This window comes from Macaca mulatta, chromosome 2 (genome assembly GCF_049350105.2).
Source record: "Macaca mulatta isolate MMU2019108-1 chromosome 2, T2T-MMU8v2.0, whole genome shotgun sequence".
NCBI lineage: Eukaryota > Metazoa > Chordata > Mammalia > Primates > Cercopithecidae > Macaca > Macaca mulatta.
Genome location: NC_133407.1, coordinates 179,117,062 through 179,138,423, shown reverse-complemented (window position 1 = coordinate 179,138,423; position 21,362 = coordinate 179,117,062). Strand labels below are relative to the sequence as shown.

At 35.7% G+C, this 21,362-nt stretch overlaps 1 pseudogene; it reads left to right on the top strand.

The window, feature by feature from the left end:
* The first annotated feature begins 956 nt into the window (after positions 1-956).
* On the top strand, positions 957-7,425 carry LOC100428428 (ezrin pseudogene; annotated as a pseudogene).
* Positions 7,426-21,362: the final 13,937 nt, after the last annotated feature.

Below are 21,362 nucleotides of genomic sequence, written 5' to 3'. Positions count from 1 at the left end.
CATGTCTTTTTTGTTGAGATCTGTGTTGTGCACATGGGAGATAAGAACGTAAACTAAGGCCATAGTTCAGAGCAGAAGCAAAGAAGTCAGCCACCTTGTATTTAAATGTAGCTTCTGCCACTCAATGTTTGTAATACCTTGTAAACACTACTAGACCTCTTTGTGTCTCATCTCTTCATCTATGAAATGGTAATAATTATAACATCTTACTGAGTTTTGTAAGACAGAAATAGATAATATATATTCTTAGAATAAATATAATAAGAGCTCAATAAGTGTTATATGATTGGTATTATTGTCATATTCATATAAGGCATGTCCCTGCCTCAAGAAGTTCGTATTCTATCCTGAACTATAAAAATAAGGCCTTTCAAAGAAAATGTGACGTATGTGATAAAGCAGGTGGTTCTACAGAAGTTCAAAGTAGGAAAGGATGAGTAATCTGGTACAATGGCCAGAGAATGATGTAGTAGGTTTTAATTGTGAGCCAAGCCTTGAAAAAAATGTATTAGAACTATGGTTCCAACAGATACAGTTCAAGGAGAATGGCAGCTCAGAGAACAGAAGGAACCTGTGTAAAATTGAAAAAGCTGCAGTGAGTTTTCATATTTTATAAGAGAGAGGTAAAATACGATCCTATGTTAAGGTATGACTCGACTATGGAGAACACAAAAGGCCACATAGGTGACTTAGAACATTGGAAGCTTTTGAGGATATCTCACTTTATTTAAGAAGTGCTTACAAAATAAAATGGCGGCAGAGGCCAGGAGAGATGCCTAGTTGCAGTCTGAGTGAGCCAGTATGGGGTTGATTTAATAAAAACCTTCCAATTGTGAGCAGCCAAAACTACAATGAAGGCAGTTGGACAAAAAAAAAATTGTTTAAGTTTTCCTAAAAAATTACTAAAGACTATAATAACAGATTAGATATAGGGGAAGACACCGAGGAAGCCTGGGATGAGTGACAGTGGCTCCAAAATTTTAGATAAACTGGAAAATGTTGACAGAGACTCGGAAAATATCAGGAGTCACTGGAAGAAGGGGGTGAGTTGGACAGATAGGTCAGTTAAAATTTGGAAATGTTAAGATTACTATGACATTGGAGATTCAAGTGGAAATTGCCATCCATTGGACTGGAGTTCAAGAAAAGTAAGATAGATATAAAAAAAATATGAAAAAGATATAGAGTTTCTATCATGTATTCAAACTAAAATAGTTTCAACATGTTTCCAGTAGATTTTTTTATTATAACATTCAGAAAAGGATGGAAAAACCAGTTAAGTCTAATTACAACCTATGAACACAGGGGAAAAAAAATTCATTGTCACATTAAGCAAGAAGTCAAAAAATAACAAATACTTAACCGAAAGTTCTCTACTGTAAACCCACTTTTCTTCTTTCTCAACCTAACATCTATGTATAAACTAAATCAAGCAGCTGAATGGGAGGATCTTTTGAGCCCAGGAGTTCCAGGCTGCAGTGAGCTATAATCGTTATAATCATGTCACTGCACTCCAGCCTGGACAACAGACAAAGACCCATCCCTTAAAAAAAAAAAAAAAAAAAAAGTATAGAACTTTTATTTTTGATTCAGAACCAACCATTCTTTCATCTCTTAAGAACTTAAATTCTATTAAGTAGCTGGGACTGGAAGAATAAATTGCATAAATCTATTTGGAGAAGTAACATGGAAAATTACAGTGTCACAGCCATTATTTCCTTATATTTTATTGGTTGTGATCTCCACAGAGGATTTAAATAATTGAATTTGTTACTTTTTTAAAATTTTTATTTATTTATTTTGAGATGGAGCCTTGCCTTGTTGCCTAGGCCTGAATGCAATGGCGCGATCTTGGCTCACTGCAACCTCCACCTCCCGGGTTCAAGCGATTTTCCTGCCTCAGTCTCCCAGCTAGCTGGGATTACAGGTACTGGCCACCATGACCAGCTAATTTTTGTCTTTTTTGTAGCGGCGGGGTTTCACCCTGTTGGCCATGCTGGTCTCAAACTCCTGACCTCAGATGACCCACCCACCTCGGCTTCCCAAAGTGCTGGGATTACAGGCATGAGCCACCATGCCCAGCCGAATTTGTTACATTTTAAGACAGTAGTTCTGCTCTATGGGACTTTGAAGCAGAGGTGCAGGTGAATGGAGGAGATACAGTGCTTTACACTAAATGGATCCAGCCAGCTATGGTTTCCCAGCTCTTGAGCCTGCGCTTTATAGTTTCCTTTAAAACGGTTATATCTGCTCTGGGAAGGTAATGCCAATAATCAAGTTTATTAGATGTGTACATAAATAAAGTTAATAGTCCTTGAGAGGTGTCTTGAGGGCCCTTCAATGAGGAAAGGACATGAGATTTCAAGGCATGGGCTTCATAAAATCTCTTTTGGTTACTCAGATACATCCTGTAGTTTCTTTTTGTTTCAGGGTGAATTTGAGGGTACTTAGACAATTAGAGTGTTACTGTGAATACATCCCTAAATTTACTGTTTATTATCATGTAATATACCTTATTAAAATCTCCTTGCAAATTTTCAAATTATTTCTAATGCACATAGAGAATATGGCAGATTTTTAAATATTTGGGATACCAAATTGATTAAGAATATTAAATTCAATATTGAGAAATAATATGAATTAAAATATGTAAAATTTAAAGACTGTTTCAAACATGCCCTCAAGTATTAAAATTTTCCTAAATTTTATGTGAATCCCATTTTTAAAGTTGAGAATGAAGGAATTCTATTTTATGCTGATAAAAATCGATTGGAGTTCTCATACAAAGGTAGTCCCTCCCTTCACAAATTTAGTTGGGAAATTTCAAACACCATTCTGTGAGGATGCCAGGAATTATTAACTTCAAACTTTTCAGTCCCATTCCACACACATATCTTCACACAAAAAACTAAAGCACACAGTTACAGCAGATGTCACATAGCTAACAGTTGTGATCCTGGGATGTAAAATGTGACTTATATTAAAGGCTCTTTAAATATGCCCTTTGATTTTGTCATCATTTGAAATTTTTTACTGGTTAACTTTTTCCAAAGTGGCAGGTTCTTTCTATGGGTTTACTGTGAACTCTCTCCATGATTCTCCATCCACCTCTTTACTCTCTTCTCTCCTCACTCCTGTATATTTTTATTGATTACTCATATAGAGAATTTAGCTATCTCTTTGTGTTTTGATCATCCTCAATAGTACTTACAAATTTATTTCCAATTATAAAATGATTTCCTGCCTATGATGAATTCTAGCATTATGTATTAAAATAGCAATTCATATTTTTCTTTTCCCTACAAAATGTTTAAGTATAATGTCATTCACATGACTTTATTAGGAATCTGGCTAAATATATTGCTTTACATTAGTGCAGTACAGCTCTGGACAAACTGTTTTTTCTCTTTTTAACTTCCTGGAATTTGGGGAAATATGGTTGCTCACACAATGAGTCTTGTCTTTTGTTTTCTAAGTGTCCAATATGCTAAAAAAGGCACTGAAATCATTTAATGTAATATTTAAGCCCATTTATACTGACATTGCCTTAATGAATATGAAAATTGTTTGCATTTCAGCTGAATATCCTCACAGTTTTAATCTACAAATTCTAAGACCTGTATAGTATTAAAATTTTCCCATGTGATGAAGTAAGAAAAATAGCTATAAGTGGGAATTATAAAATGCAAGTATGTGATACTGTCTTGGTCCATTTGTGTTGTTGTAAATGAACACTTGAGGATGGGTAATTTATAAAGAAAATATATTTATTTGATTCACAGTCCTGCAGGCTGTAAAAGAAAAATGGCACTAACATCTGCTTCCAGTGAGGGCTTCAGACTGCTCTCACTCATGCTGGAAGGCCAAGAGGAACCAGCATGTGCAGAGATCACAAGAGAAAAGCAGAGAGATGGGGAGAAAAGTGCTAGACTCTTTTAAACAACCAGCTCTCACAGGAACTAGCTGAGCTAACATTCACTCAACACTCCACCTCCCAGAAAATATATGAATCTATTCATGAGGGATCCACTCTGATAACCCAACCTCCTACTAGGCCCCATTCCCAACACCAGGGATCAAATTTTCAACATGAGGCTTGTAAAGTCAAATGTCCAAACCATAGCAGATACTTACACAAATCTATAAATTACTTGTGTGAAAGAGATTTTAGATTTTTAGCTCAAAAAATGAATATATAGATTTTTTTTTCAATGGATACTAGTAATTGAGTTTCTACCCTGAGATAAAAAAGGGAACAGTTTGTTATACCAGAATATTTCAAAGTAAATAGCACAGAAATATATGTGATTGTTTCTAGATGCTAAGTAGTAAGTACTTTTGATCAAGAAATGAAAAACCAAGTGGCAAAAAACACCCTACAAGGGATTATGAGAAACCAGACCAATACAAGAAATTGAGAAAAATCTGAATCTATGTTTAATATTTCATATATATGTTTTTAAATTAATGAATAATATTTCCACATTGTATGGGGTACATGAAATATTTTGTTAATTGCATAGAATGTTCAATAATCATCAGGATATTTTGGTTATTTATCACCTCAAGTGTTTATCATTTCTGTGTTGAGAACATTTCAAGTTCTCTCTCCTAGCTCTTTTGAAACAAACAAAGCATTATTATTATTATTATTATTATTTTTTTTTTTTTTTTTTTTGAAACGGAGTCTCGCTCTGTCTCCCAGGCTGGAGTGCAGTGGCGTGATCTCGGCTCACTGCAAGCTCCGCCTCCCGGGTTCACGCCATTCTCCCGCCTCAGCCTCCCAAGTAGCTGGGACTACAGGCGCCCGCCACCACGCCCGGCTAGTTTTTTTTTGTATTTTTAGTAGAGACGGGGTTTCACCATGTTAGCCAGGATAGTCTCGATCTCCTGACCTCGTGATCCACCCGCCTCGGCCTCCCAAAGTGCTGGGATTACAGGCTTGAGCCACCGCGCCCGGCCAGCATTATTATTAACTATAGCCACCATACTCTGACATCAAACATTAGAACTTATGTCTTCTATTTAACTATATGTTTGTACTCATTAACCAAGGAGGAGCTGGAGAGACAAGTGGTGGATCTGATAAAGAGCCAGGCGCTGCCGGCTGCGGAGCTTGCAGAGTACACCACGAAGATCGCACTCCTGGAAGAGGCACAGAGGCGCAAGGAGCACGGCGGCGCAAGGAGGTGAAGTTGAAGAGTGGCAGCAGAGAGCCAGAGAAGCCCAGGATGACCTGGTGAAGACCAAGGAGGAGCTGCACCTGGTGATGACTGCACCCCCGCCCCCACCGCCCCTTGTATAGAAGACGGTGAGCTACCATGTCCAAGACAGCTTGCAGGACGAGGGCTCGGAGCCCACGGACTACACAGAGCGGAGCTGTCTAGCGAGGGCATCCGGGATCACCGAAACGAGGAGAAACACATCACCGAAGCGGAGAACGAGCGCGTGCAGCGGCCTCTGCTGACGTTGAGCGGCGAGCTGTCCCAGGCCCAAGATGAGAATAAGAGGACTCATAATTACATCATCCACAATGAGAACATGAGGCAAGGTCGGGACAAGTACAAGACGTTGCGGCAGATCCGGCAGGGCAACACCAGGCAGTGTATTGATCAGTTCGAGGCCATGTAATGGCCAGGCCAGGACCGAGGGCAGAGACGCTCTGGGGCGGACGCTGCCGCCCTCACCCCCAGCCTCCTCACGCTTCTGTCTTTAGTGCTCCAATTCTAGGAACCTCCTCATCAGATCTCAGTTCCTTTTAAAAGCAGTTACCCAAGAGAAACGTCCTGGTCTGAGAAGCAGTGCAGGCGCCCTGGTTTGTTTTCCCTGATTGTATCATGGTGCCAAGCAGGCCAGATTCTGGCTATTATTCTCCAATCACCTCCTGTGTTGTGCTGGGAGCAGGACTGATTGAATTAAGGAAAACGCCTGTAAAGTCTGAGTAACAAACTTCATGCTGGCCAGTGTGATACAAGATTCAATATCATTAAAGGAAACCATGTCGTGGCTTACACCTGTGCCATACTTTTTCTGTATTTGAAATAAACTCAAATTGATTGATTTTTTTTGTTTTTAATTTATATGAAGTATCCATCTTTGTATATTTACGTGCTTTTAGGGGTAAAACTTTTGGAAATTGAGTCTGACGCACTCTTGAACACACACAATGATTCTTTCCTCCTGTCATTCCACGCAGCTGACAGAGATCGCAGTGGTCACCAGCGTAAGCGGCGTAGGACACTCGGATAAATTTGAAAAAAAAAAATATATATATATATATATATATTGTTTTTGCTTAACAGTTAGAAGAATACATTGTTGGACTTATACACCTAATTAATGAACAGCTATATAGTATTTATATACAAGTGATAATGCAGATTTGTAAAACATTAATTTTAAACAGGAAAAGTTTTGCTCTGTATATTTTGTTACCTTCACAAAATAAAAGAATTACATGTTAAAAACCAAAAAAAGGAAAAGATGTCAAAATGACAGAAGTTTTTACCTATCTATAACAAACTTGAACGTAAACAATTTAAATTTCACAATTAAAAATTATTGACTGGCTGAATGGATTAAGGAAAAAAAAAAAAACAAGACCCAATTACATGCTGCCCACAGAACTTCTTTCCACCTGTGAAGACACACATCGACTAAAAGTGGAGAAAAAAAAAAAATCCACAAAAACGGAAATGAAAAGCATCTGAGAATAGCTATACTTAGATATAACAAAATTTAAACCTAAAAGTACAAAAGACAAAGAATGTCATTATATAGATTTAAAAAGTCAATTCAGCAAGATAATATAATAATGGTAAATATATATGCACTTAAAACTAGAGCACCCAGGTATATAAGCATGTATTGTTAAAGCTAAAGAGAGAAATCATCTCTAACACAATAATAGTTGTGGACTACAACATCCTGTTTTTAGCATTAGACAAACAATGTAAACAGAAAATCAACAAAGAATTATTGGACCTAATCTACATTTTAGGCCAAATGGACCTAAAATATATTAACACAACATTTCATCCAACAGCTCCAGAATACGCCTTCTTCTCGAAAGCACATGGAACATTCTCCAGGATAGATCATATATTAGGCCATGAAAAAAGTCTCAACAATTTTTTAAAATAGAAATTACATCAAATATATTGTCAGACCACATAGACTAGAACTAGAAATCATAAGTAGACAATTTTAGGAACTGTACAAATACGTGGAAATTAAACAATATGCTCCTGAATGACCAATGGGTCAAGGAAGAAATTAAGAAATAAATTTTATCGGGCATGGTGGTGTGCAACTGTAACACCAGCTACTCCAGAGGTTGAGGCAGGAGAATCACTTCAACCTGGGTGGCAGAGGTTGCAGTGAGCTGAGATCACGCGCCACTGCACACTCCAGCTTGGGCTAAGGAGCAAGACTCCACCTCAAAACAAAAAAAGAAATTTTAAAAATTCTTTTTTTTTTTTTTTTTTTTTTTTGAGACGGAGTCTGGCTGTGTCGCCCAGGCTGGAGTGCAGTGGCCAGATCTCAGCTCACTGCAAGCTCCGCCTCCCGGGTTCACGCCATTCTCCTGCCTCAGCCTCCCGAGTAGTTGGGACTACAGGCGCCCGCCACCGCGCCCGGCTAGTTTTCTGTATTTTTTAGTAGAGACGGGGTTTCACCGTGTTAGCCAGGATGGTCTCGATCTCCTGACCTCGTGATCCGCCCGTCTCGGCCTCCCAAAGTGCTGGGATTACAGGCTTGAGCCACCGCGCCCAGCCAAAAATTCTTGAAAAAAAATGAAAAGGAAACACAAAATACCCAAACCTATAAGATATAGGAAACGTAGTGCTGAGGGAATTTTATAGCAATATTGGCCTATGTTAACAGAAAGATTTCGATTAAATTATCTAACAATGCACCTCAAGATACAATAAAAGAAAGAATAATCCAATCCCAAGTTTACAATATAAAAAGAAATATAAAGACTTAGAGCAGAACTAAGTGAAGTGGAGACTATAAAATAGTACAAAGAATCAATAAAATAATTTTTGAAAAGATGAACAAAATTGACAAATTACTACTAAAACCACAAAGAAAAAAGAGAGAAGACTCAAATAAATAAAATTAGAAATTAAAAAAGGAGACATCATTACTGATCATACAGAAATAAAAAGGATTATTAGAAACTATTATGAATAATCATATATTAACAAATTCAAAAACCTAGAGGAAATGGAAAAACTCCGAGACACATATAACCTACCAGGATTGAACTAGGAAGAAACATAAAATAAACAGACTAATAATGAGTAACAAGATTGAATCAGTAATAAAAGATTAACAGAGAAAAGCCCAGGACTGAATAGCTTTAATGCTGAATCCCACCAAAACTTTAAAGAACTAACACCAATATTTCTTAAACTCTTCCAGAAAATTGAATCGGAAGGAATTCTGCATAACTTATTTCCCTTGACAGCATTATCCTGATACCAAAACCAGGTAAGGACACAACAAAAATAGCAAACTACAGGCCAACATTTCTGACAAACATAGATGCAAAAATCCTCAATGAAATAATAGGAAACTAAGTCTAACAACATACCAAAAATTTTATACATCATGGTGAACTGCTGTTTATCCCAGGGCTGCAAAAATGGTTTTAACATATGCAAATCAAGAAATGTGCACATCATATGAACAGAATGACAGACAAAAGCCATAGGTTTATCTCAATAGATGTAAAAAAAGAAAAGCACTTGAGAAAATTCAATGCACCTTTATGATAAACACTCTCAACAAATTAGTCCTATTTTTAGTTTTTTGACAAATCTCCATGTTGTTTTTCATAATAGGTGTACTAATTTATATTCCCACTAACAGGGTATAAGAGCTCCCTTTTCTTCACATCCTTGCCAGCATTTGTAATTTTTTGTCTTTTTGATAATAGCCATGTTAATGGGTGAGATGATATCTCATTGTGGTTTTTATTTCCATTTCCCTAATGATTAATTATGTTGAGCATTTTTGTATACCTATTGGCCACTTGTTTTTATTTTTTTGAGAAAATTATTTCTCATTTTTTAATGTGCACGTGTTGGTATTAACCACATAATTACTGCATGAGATTATGACTAATTTGACAGTTTCCGCATTCACCTGCATAATCCCATTCTCAATTCTTTCAGATAACATAGGTTAATAAATTAGTGGGTATCCTTCCTTAATCTACCCCCATGTTCATACTATATGGAGAAAATGTAGATATAGACTTATTATACACATGTATACTGTAATAGGTTTTGTCATAATTGTTCTTTTCAAACCAGAGTTATATTTTACACACGGTTTTGCATTTTGCTTTTCTTTGTAAGATTTTGCAAAATCTGACCTACCCCCACGCCCAGTCTGTTTACTTGTTGAGTCCTAATTCATTCTTGTTAATAGTTATATATTATTCCATGGTGGATATGTAATATCCAATGTATTTAATTACTTCTCATCACTAATCATCCAGTTTATTTCAGTTATTTTGCCATAATAGGCAAAAATCCTTGAATATATAACCATTTCAGCTGGGGCATGTATTTCTAAAGGATAGGTTTCCATGAGTGAGATTTTTGAGTTAAAGAAATAAGCATTTTTTTTTTAAAGTTTTGCAAGAATACTTTCATAAAGAAGTATAAAATTGTAGTTTCTATTAAGGGTATATGATAGTGCATTTTCCTCTACATTATTAGCTACATTCATTTTAAACTTTTTTTTCTAAGCTAGAAGATATAAATAAATATCTTATTATTAATTTCAATTCCATCTTTTAAAATTCTAATGATTTTATGCATCTATTTATATTTCTTTACCAGTTGCTCCTCTGTGATTTGCCCATCTTTGCACTAGTTTGTATATCTATGTACAGATTATAGAGTATCACTTTTATTATAAATAGAGCACCCTTATTTGATATTGTCATTGCGCGTTTTTAAATATCTAGCCTTTTTACTCACTACGTATGGTGTGTTTTGCCACACAAAGGCTTTTCGTGTCTACATGGTGAAATGTTCATTATTCTTTTATGAATTATGTGCAGTTAGCATTCCCTACCGTGGAGTATGCCTCACTGATTTTTATTTCCTGTTTTGATGTTTCTGGAACTGATTTTGTAACTGGCTTAAATGCTGCTCCAATTTTATTGTATTTCAGATGGATAACCTATATTATTTTATTTCTAAATAAACTATTCTTTGCCATATATTAGAAATTATATAATATACATTTATATATAATATAAATGTATATTTTATATATATAATATACATTTATGTATATTAGAATCTTATTTTAGGGGATCTATTTCTGTATTGTATAGTCAGTTCCACAGGTCACTAGCTTTTCAGATCTGTGTTCTGATAGCTGAAAAGGACACTAACCATTCATCATTCTATTTCTTCACGTATTTCTTTCTATTTGCCAGCATTTATCCTTCCATATAACTTTAAAGAGAAATGAATACTGTTTTTAAAAGAGTGAACTTTGATTAGAATTTTTTTTTTTTTTTTTTTTTTTGAGACGGAGTCTCGCTCTGTCGCCCAGCCTGGAGTGCAGTGGCCGGATCTCGGCTCACTGCAAGCTCCGCCTCCCGGGTTTACGCCATTCTCCTGCCTCAGCCTCCCGAGTAGCTGGGACTACAGACGCTCGCCACCTCGCCCGGCTATTTTTTTGTATTTTTTTTACTAGAGACGGGGTTTCACCGGGTTAGCCAGGATGGTCTCGATCTCCTGACCTCGTGATCCGCCCGTCTCGGCCTCCCAAAGTGCTGGGATTACAGGCTTGAGCCACCGCGCCTGGCCTAGAATTGTTTTAAATTTATACAGTATATTCAAATTTAGTTGAATCACTAGAGCATTACTATTTTCTCAAGAAAATGGCAAAGAAAATGGCAAACCAAGGATGTGCTTTTCACTTGTTATGATTAGTTTTCCATCAGTTAGTAGAAATTCTGGCTATATTTTTATTGATCCTTGGTCAATATTAAATTTAATCTTTAAAGGTTACAAATTTTTCACCATCTTAAAAATATTATCTTCCATTTTAATTTTTTGGTATTCAATTTAGTTTAAAGTTATTATTTTTCTGTGTTTAGCTTGTATGAATCTGCTTTACTAAATTTTTTTTATTAATTCAGTCTAGTTGGGCTTCTTTTTCTAACTAGAACCCCCTCTTTGTTTTTCTACATTAAATGGCTTTAGAGTTGATTCCATGTAGCCATTTTAAAATGGCTATCCAATTAAATAACTCACGTTTATAAAAAAGTCCAACTTTTCTACTTACTTATAATGCCTGCCTTGATTTTATATATTACATTTCTAAAATGACTTGGATTTATTTGTAGGCATCCTATCGTGTTCCATTGGTTTGTCTCTTCTTCCAGTAAAACTACACTATTTTAATTTAAAAAAATGTAGTATATAATTCTGTTAGGACTAACTCTCCCACATTATACTTTTTTCAGTAATTTTTATCAAGATCATGTTAAATTTGTAAATTAACTTAGAGGAAATTGACACATTAACAGTGTTGAATACTTCTATCCATGAATATTTGTTCAGTTCTATTTCAATGTCTTTCTAAAGTGTTTTACATATTGCTTAGATAGGTCATACACATTCTTAGGTTTATGACTCTCATTCTCATATATATATATGGTTCTATAGGCTATAAAAATGAAGTCATTTATTTTGTCATTTATTAGTTATATATATATAGTTAGCATATATAGTTACATATAGTTTTATACATTTAGTTAGCATTATATGATATACAAAATTCATTGTTATACTTTGTATATTAATTTTATATCCTGCTATTTGCTTAAGCTATTTTACTTTTAAATAGTTTTTAAAAAATTATTTGTTACATGTTTATATAATTATATTAAACTGAAAAAATAATGCTTATACTTCCTTTCTAATCCTTGTTCTTGAAATACATTTCTCATGCTTATTTTGGTTGCTTTTTATCCCTAACATATATTATTATATAGTTGTGGCAATAGTGGACATCTTTAACTTGTTTCTGACTACAGCAGGAAATATACCTGTCTTTACTCCAAGTACATTGATGACTTTCATTATATATTTTTGATATTTAAGAAATATATTGCTGGGTATGGTAGCGCACCTTTAATCCCAACACTGGGAGGCTGAGACGGGAGGATCCCTTGAGCACAGGAGGCTGAGGCTGCATCAGTGAACCACGTTAGTGCCACTGCTATACAGCCTAGGTGACAGAGTAAGAAAGACCCTTTCTCAAAAAAAAATTATTAAATCCAGTATTTTAGGGTTTTTAAAAAATAATTGATGTTGAATTATCTTCAGTGTTTTTTCAACATCTCTAAACATATTTAAAATTTTCTCCTTAGATAAATTAATACAACTCACATTGACAAATTTCTCTATGTTAAGTCAGAATTGTTTTTCTGAATGAATTTCGCAGGCTCATGATGAATTGTTTTAAAAAGTATATATTTAATTATTTATTAATAGTTTGAGATTGTTCAATGATATTCACATAAGATAGTTTGTTAAAAAACATTTATTACATTTTTGCCTTAACTTTATCCTTGATTCACAAAAAATAATTCAATGTATTACCTACTTTTTATGCTCTGCATTTTTTAAGAACATTTAGTCTAGTTGAGCTTCTTTAAAATTTTGGTCAAATTTAACTCTACCAAGGCCTAATGCTTTGTTTTATAGAAACTTATGTAAAACTCTGCTTTTATGACAATTTTCTGTTTTGAGTTTCTATCCTTAGTAGGTCACCTTGGTGAAATTATATTTTCCTAGAAAACTTTACGTGTCATCTAAGTTTTCAACTGTGTTTGCTTAGCAATGTGCAATGAATACTCTTACTAGTTTTTCAAAATTTAATCCACTTGAAGGGTTATTTCTTCCTTTCCGTTTTTATTTCCAGATATCTGTTCTTTCTCTTCCTTCTCTTTAATTAAGTTGAAATAGTTTGTCTTTTTGGTTGATGTCTGTGAACCGTATTTAACTCACATATTAGTTTTACATGTTTATTTGTTTTCTAACACAATAATTTTTTTTTTATTTTTACTTTATGAATTCCTTACTTTGACTATCCCACTTCCAAGAGAAGAACGTCTTTTCTTTCTTTTTTACAATATTTTATTAATTTCTCATTTTGTTGCTGTCATGGGGCAGATAATCATAGATACATATTGCTAGTAACTCACAAATGCACATATAAGGTAGGGTTTACTTGGGGGAAGCATACCAGCAGAGAAGTAGCAGACCACACACAGTTCTGTGAACCTGACATTTCACAGTATAGGCTGAGCATAACTGTGCTGAATGCACTTGGAACAAGGTTCCAACTGCCTGGACATCTAATTGAGAGGCCTCCAAGGTCAACTATGAGCTCCACTCCAACAAAATGCTTGTGGAGTTTCCTAAAAGGCATTGGGGAATACTTAGCTTCTCTAAGTAACAAAGGACAGATAAAGGAATCTCCAGGCCCAGAAGTGATATTAGCAATTCTGCAAGTCAAGAGCCAAAGTCTTCACACCAAGACCCCAGGGCAGGGGGAACAGCCTTGCATGCCAGCCAGACTGACATTAGCCAAAAAGATTGCCTCTGCATAAATATCCTCAGGGCAACTGAAACTGAGCCAACTCTTTTCTGAGCCTCTAAAAGGAGAAAGGAAATCAGCCTCTGATGCTATTCAGATATATATCACAGCGGTTGCACCATGGTCAGAGAAAACTGTTTCTAATATTCATAATGTTGCAATTTATTCAAGTTTTCTTTGTCTTCTACCATGTGGTCAGATTTCATGCCCTTGTAAAGAAGGTTCTCATATTGGAATATGGAGTTTGGTATACCCTAATTGTTTATGTCTAGTGTGAGAAAAGTACATTAAAATCTGTTTTTGTTCTCTTTGTTTTTCTTTTTGTCCATGTCTATTTTACCTTTCATTACTTAGTGGGTTTTTAAATAACAGATGTTACTAGTTTATTTAGTGCACTGATATTAATAATTGTCACATTCCATTAGGAATTATAACTTTTAGTATTAAAACAATTTTTTGTCTTATGTAATGCATTTGTCCTATTTCAGATTTTTACAATTTTGTTTGAAGTGTTTTACTCAATCACTAAGATAGGGTTCCCTACAAGCAGTGGTGATGGACTAGAGTATCTTTTTTTAAGTTTCTGGGTTTTACATTTTGTATGACATTGTTACAGTGAAGAACTCAAACCATGATATCTTTTTGTGACCTCTTTTTTGTCTCCCAGAGATTCAGAAATGTGTTTTCTAACCTCCCGCTCTATGTTTCCTCAAGCCATGTAGTCCTTGTTTTTGAAAACAATTTTCCTACTTTTAGATGTTTATTTGGCTGTACAGTAATATCTGGATTTTCACTCTCCTAGGTATTTTGTATCTTGAAATCTGAACCTATTCTCTTTCTTATCCATAGTGGTTTTGCTTTGCTCAACTTGATACCTTTTCCTATGTCTCCTCTAAATTAAACTCAGTCCTTATGGGAGGGAAAATTTTTGGATGTTTCTGAAAACCACAGCAGTATTTGATCTTCTATTGTTAAATATTTGTGGCTATTTTGTTTCTTTGTCTCTGCCTTTACTTACAACATGGGGCTCATGAAGAAGTATCCCAGATATTTCTGATGTCCTGGGACTCACTCAATCAAGTTTCTTCTTAGAGTTTTGTTGTTGTTGTTTTCCATTTGGGGTTTTAATTTATTTTAATTAATTATTTATTTTGCCATATTAAGGTTCCAGAACTCACAGGGTCAGTTTCCCTTTTATTCCTACTACACATGCCAACAAACTGCTAATTTTCCACTGCTCCTGCTGTTGGTGGTTCGGTCATACAACCCCCATCTGCATATCTTGTGCCTCATGGTGATGCCACATTTCTTAGTTTCTACTCTCTGGAAGATATTTTCTGTGGAATATTTCTTTTGCTGGCCAAGTAGACTTTTGGTTTTTAGGAGGAGTTTGGGGCAAATTCAAAATTATGAAGTCACAATGATCCCAACACCCACAATAAAAATATTATGTTTTAGTATGTGTAACCATCACAGCCTTACAGTTACAAAAATATAAGAAATTGTTTTTCTCCACACAAATAGAGAATGTTGCTTGGTTTTGTGTCATGCAGTAATTTGTGAGCTATACCTCCTCTTTAAATTGCTCAGCATCACTAGAAGGAGCTTCAGTACTCATTTTTTATGCCTTTCATATTGTCATATGTTCACAACGTTTCATCAGTGAGGTTTCTTTATTTAAAAGCAAATAAAAGGAACTCAGTTATAAGCAAGATTCAGCTTATTATAGTGATTGTGAGAAAGCCACTTAATTCTTACAGGCTAGAAAACCAGGATTGGAAGCTATGTGGCCGAGAGCTATGCCCCAAATGATCCAGATTTGTTCAGTGAAGAGCTTTCTGCCAAAGCACCTGAGAAGAGTTATTTTAGCTTGCCCTGCTAACATTGCTCACATTGGCACTAGAAGCCACCCCTTGGAACAATGTCTTTGGTGCCTCTGAAACTAATTGCATGTGGAAGCACTGCTGTCACTTATTGTCTAAAGAGATCCTCATTCTCTACTATTGAATTTATAGGATAGGTCATCTCATTGAGGAACCTAAGATATATACATATTTTCTACTAAATAACTGTAATAGTAACAATAACTCAAATCTTACATTTTTAGTTACTTTAGTGAGAGATAGTTATTACTACATAAGTTGAGAATATTCTCAGTGACAGAAGTGTATGCTTATTGGGCAGCAGAGAAGATGGAGTATGTCACTACAATAAAAATTTGCCTCCCCATATTATGATTTTTTTAAGAGGACATGAACTTTTTATGGTCATTATATGTGGATTGGCTTTGAAAGAAAACTATGCATGTGTGTGTATAAATATATCCATGTATGTGTGTGTACATATATATTATATATGCTGTCAGAAAGTGAAAATTTTCTCTCTAAAGTCTAAGAGTCTAAGTCAGCTGAAATGAATTGACAATAAATTAATAGAAGAAAATATAAACATATATAAATTTATGAATGGCCACATGGATAGAGGAATTCCACAAATATTGTTACAGGATTCCTTTGGTGCCATTTCTCCAGCAGGAAATCTCTGTAGCTACCATGACCCTTTTCTGGGGCCTCACTCGGGCTTGCTGGTCTTACTCCAACCACTCAGCCTGGTAGACTGTGCTTGGCTCACAGCTTGCCCTGGATCCCACACTGGAACAGAGACACCATGATCAGCCCATGGCTGGACCAGGGGCACCACGAGTGGCTTCCACATTGGGCACCTGTATTTAGACAAGGGGAATGTGGTGGCACTCAAAAACTCGGAGATGCCAGCAATCATGGAGCCCCAGGGGGTGTTATAGCTTTCGCCTGGCGAGTCCTGAAGTCTGAACCTCCAAGAAATGTTTTGGCTTTTGTAGTACAGAGAGCCAGCCAGGAGGGAATAGTACTCAGTGGCTTCGCTTTTTTGAGCCCACAGCTAGGCAATGGGGGCATATTACAGCTCTCTCATTCCCATTGCCCACAGCTCTGTGAACAGCAGGGTTGACACTCATTTGTTCCTGCTGCCTGAAGCTCAGCGAGTTCTGGGTTCTTGTCCCAAAACCAAGAGGAATAAGGTGCATGGGCACCAGAGAATGAGTAAGGCAGATAAGAATTTTAAGTGACAGAAGGAAAGTTCTCAAATGTGAGAGGGCACCCTGAAGTCAGGTTGCCCTCAGCTGCAAGAGGGAGCCCAAAAGTGGGTAGCCCTTTTTGCAGCTGAGTCCGGGGTTTTTATGGGCTCATAAAATAGGGGAGTGTGTGCTGATTGGTTCATGAGTGGTCTTAGAAAAAGGACCACTCAATTGGTTAAAAGGCATTGAGGAAGTTCTCACTCCAGTCATGGGCTCTATCTGGAACCAGCAGCATGGCTTTCAGGTTTCAGGTTGTCTTTGGCTTGAAGACTGGGTTTCACTGGGGACATATCCCTGTCTGCCTAGGAATTTGTCTGTTTCCTGTCACTATCCGTATGAGACTCAACCAAGAGCCAGATAATTGAATTTTTTATATTGTGCATAAAGGAATAGAGGCTTGAAATATGGTGGCAGCTCAAGAGTTGGAGAGGGAGGAAAGATGTTATTAGCAAAATGTGTCTTGCTAGGCACATGAAGCCTGACAAGTAGCAGCCCTCAGAAAGAATAAATGGTAGTCTCCATTAGATCTTTAAAAGTGTCAAACTTTCATTCTCCTTCTCCTGTGAATTAATCTTTCCTAGATTTGGATAAGGGAAACTCAGAGAAAGCTTCTGCATCTGCTATTGACTAATGTAGATTCTCTCTACAGATGCAAATCTCCCCCACAAGGACAGCTTTTCAGAATTATTTCTGTGTCTGCAGCCCCTCTAAATAGACATTTCAAAATATGCCAAATATATTTTGGGGTGTCACATTTTGGTTTCCTTGAGTCCCCCATTTGAAACTTTATTTTCAGAAAGTTTCACATGTTAAAGTAAAATTGGTAGCTATGGTGATTTCTTTGAATTAGAAAATTTAAGAAAAGAGATTGGCAGAGGGGAAGAAAACATAGATTGGAACAAGCAGAACAGAAAAAAATTGAGTGCACTGTACCACATCTTCTTGAATCAGTATGTTAGTCCTTAGAGTAAGTCAGTTAAGTTAAATAGTTACGTCTTTTTTTCAGGTGGTAACACTGCAGATATACTTTTTCAAGGTGAAGGCTGTATATCAGAGATCCCCAACCCCTGGGTCACAGACCAGTACCCATCCGTGGCCCGTTAGGAACTGGGTCACACAGCAAGAGGTGAGTCACGGGTGAGTGAGCATTACTGTGTGAGCTCAACCACCTGTCAAATCAGTGGCAGCAATAGATTCTTATAGGAGCCTGAACCCTATTGTGAACTGTGCGAGTGAGGGAGCTAGGTTGCATGCTCCTTATGAGAATCTAATACTTGATGACCTGAGGTGGAACAGTTTCATCCCAAAACCACACTCCCCCACCATCTATGGAAAAATTATCTCCACAAAAATTGGTCCCTGGTGCCGAAAAGGTTGGAGACTACTGCTCTATATGGTGGAAGTATACACATATTTAACAAGAGATTTTTTATTTGGAAACAAAAATAAAAACAAAGGTGTTAATAATGTCTGGAACAATCTTTAAGTTAGCCTCTGAGTCTTGAGGGTAGCCAGTGGAGAAGATTTTTGAATCTGGGCTGAAGCAACTTCAGTTGGACCAGGGTAATCAATGGCAATCTGACAGAGTTACCTACTTTGTGGTTTAAATATGATAAAGGTTGTCTAAACACAGGCCAGTATGGTGGTTTCTCTGGAGTCTGTTTCTCAACTATACCCACTTTAGCTCATAGAACCTCAGGAAAAACAGTTTTAATTATTAGTGAATCCAAGTCAAAAGGGTGAAAAAAATTATAAATGATGTTTTGGAGATTTATAGCCAGATACAGGAGGAAATTAAAAGTATTTGGTATTCAGTCCAGATAACAAACAAAAAATAAAATCTAAAAAATAATGATCTAAAATCCAATAACAGGTATACTATAATTTTATTCCAAAACATGATTTTTTCTCTACATACACCTCCATTTCTACCAAAGATGTCTATGTCAAGACTAATTTGTTTGCAAAATAAGGTTAGTCTTTGGTATGATTATCTGCATAGATTATTTACATGATTTAGCAAGAATAGTGATTGGTATTACAGGCTCTTTTTAAAGTCTGCTTTGCTGAAACTTTTTATAAGAAATCTCAAATTAGACTTCTTTTTAAGGCATCTCAAGGCTAGGAAACCAAGTAAAAGATTTGACCTCAAATTCTCCCTGCAATATCTGTAGTATCTGGATGAATTCCTCTCTGCTCGAGATTCTCAAAACATCCTGACTCTTCGGAAGCTGCTGAGAAGTGGCGATCTTCACCTACCCGTAAGACAACCATGTGAATTGTGTATTTAAGGTACCAGACCAGTTTTTCCAAGAGCCTTTTCATTGGTTCCATAAAGTCAATCTTAATATCTTAAAGCACACTGGACAATTTCAAAGATATGACATTATGCTCAAAACCTTGGTAAAATGACCAGTGTTTCTAATTGTGTTCTGTTATAGAAGAGGACAGATTCTTATTGAACTTATACTAATTACCATACTGCCATAAAATAAGAATAGTCACAAATAGTTTCTGAAATCTGGAGGGATCAGGCAAAGAGAAAGATAAGTGTTTAAATGTTGCTCACAAAAGTATACATTACCAAATTGCTATAAAGCTATAGATAGTTTAAGAAAAAAAAAGTTTTCTTAACTTTAGAAAACAAAACATAAAAAGAATCAGTAATACTTCATACAACAAAAAAGGCATAAAATTTTTTTCAGTACAATGTAACTAATTGTTGTTTTGCTTGATGTTAGGTTGGGAGTTTTATGAACCCATCAGTTTCTTCATAAGAGTTCTGGAAATTCTTACACAGTCCAATGACACGATTCTAAAATTATCAGAAATCTATATGCAAGGGCATTTGTTAGGGTCTTTCCCATAATTCTGCTTGAAGAATAAGCAAATTTTAGACTGTAGCTGATTGCAAAGCACTTTTAGAAATAGTATCAGAATAAAACAATTAACTGTGAGCAATGAGACTTAAAGTAGCCATGGCTAAAGGTCTTATGGTAGCTTATTGTCACCCGTAGAGGACAAATAAATGTGGTTAGTTCTGTAGAATGTAAAATTTAACATAATATCCAAAAATCATAACTGATGGCATACTAGATTTTTAGTAATCTCATACAATTTTGGAACACAAACATTTGCAGAACATTTAGCATCACTTACCTGACAATGCTTTCCATATAATTTGAAACATTGAATCTGGGTGATTAGTTTAATGTCTGTTCTTTAGGTGTTCAGGAGCCCTCTGGAACTCCAAAAGTTATTTTGGCATTAAAAAGATCAAAGAAGATCCCCAAAGTTTGATTTTTGAGAAGTTTATTAAATATCAAATGATTGAAACACTTGATAAAAATAGAATCACAAGGAAATATGAAATGCTAGTAATTCAGGGTGATAACTAAAATATTTTAGAAGCCAATACAGGAAGTTACTTTTTTTTGTAGAAAAACTTATCTTTAATTCAGTTTTCCTAAATAATCAAAAGGCCTAGTAAAGATAACTGAGTCACACATAACATGTTTCTCTCTCCCTACTTTTTTTTTTTTTTTGTCATTTACTCCAAAGGTGAACAAAAATCTTTTATTATCTCTTATTAATACTACATGAATATCTTTAAAAAGCAGTTTCTGGTTTTGTATCAGTGTACTATTAATGTTAGGTCTCAATTTTAAAACCCTTATAATACATTTAGTAAATTTTTTTTTTTTTTTTTTTTTTTTTTTGAGACGGAGTCTCGCTCTGTCGCCCAGCCCAGGCTGGAGTGCAGTGGCGGGATCTCGGCTCACTGCAAGCTCCGCCTCCCGGGTTCACGCCATTCTCCTACCTCAGCCTCCCGAGTAGCTGGGACTACAGGCGCCCACAACCGCGCCCGGCTAATTTTTTGTATTTTTAGTAGAGACGGGGTTTCACCGTGGTCTCGATCTCCTGACCTTGTGATCCGCCCGCCTCAGCCTCCCAAAGTGCTGGGATTACAGGCGTGAGCCACCGCGCCCGGCCACATTTAGTAAATTTTTATCATTTTAACCACACAAGATTTTTTTTCATTATCTTTCTTTTCCCAACCTTCTATATTTATTCAGGTTTAGCTCAGTCATTCTTATCTCCATTTATTTATTTTGAATCAAGCTTTAAATAACCTCTACCTAGATAAAATGATTTCTTTCCTCAACAAAAACACATGTTTATACCTTATAATATCTTAATTTGCCTGTACACTTTGTATACAGAATTGTTTCCTTTATTAGTAGTAGTTTTAATTATATATATTAATATCCAGTGACATAATCCTAATAGTCTTAATTTCTAGTGAAAATCTAGGAAGTAAGCAACTTTGAAGTCACATACCAACCCATTTTATGACTATGTACTTAATGACTTCTAGAAGCATAGATTTCCTGATAGAACATATTTTCCAATGTGGAAAAGGACATATTTGCTAACAAACTCAAATATATTTTCTCTTTCTATAAAATATAAGATGCCAAATATAAATAAACTGAAACCTATGTTGAGCAATGAATGTTTCAATCTTTTATCTTCTTTAGAAATGAACTAGATATTCAATGAATAGCCATCATTTAATTTAACTTAACAAAATTCTAAAGAC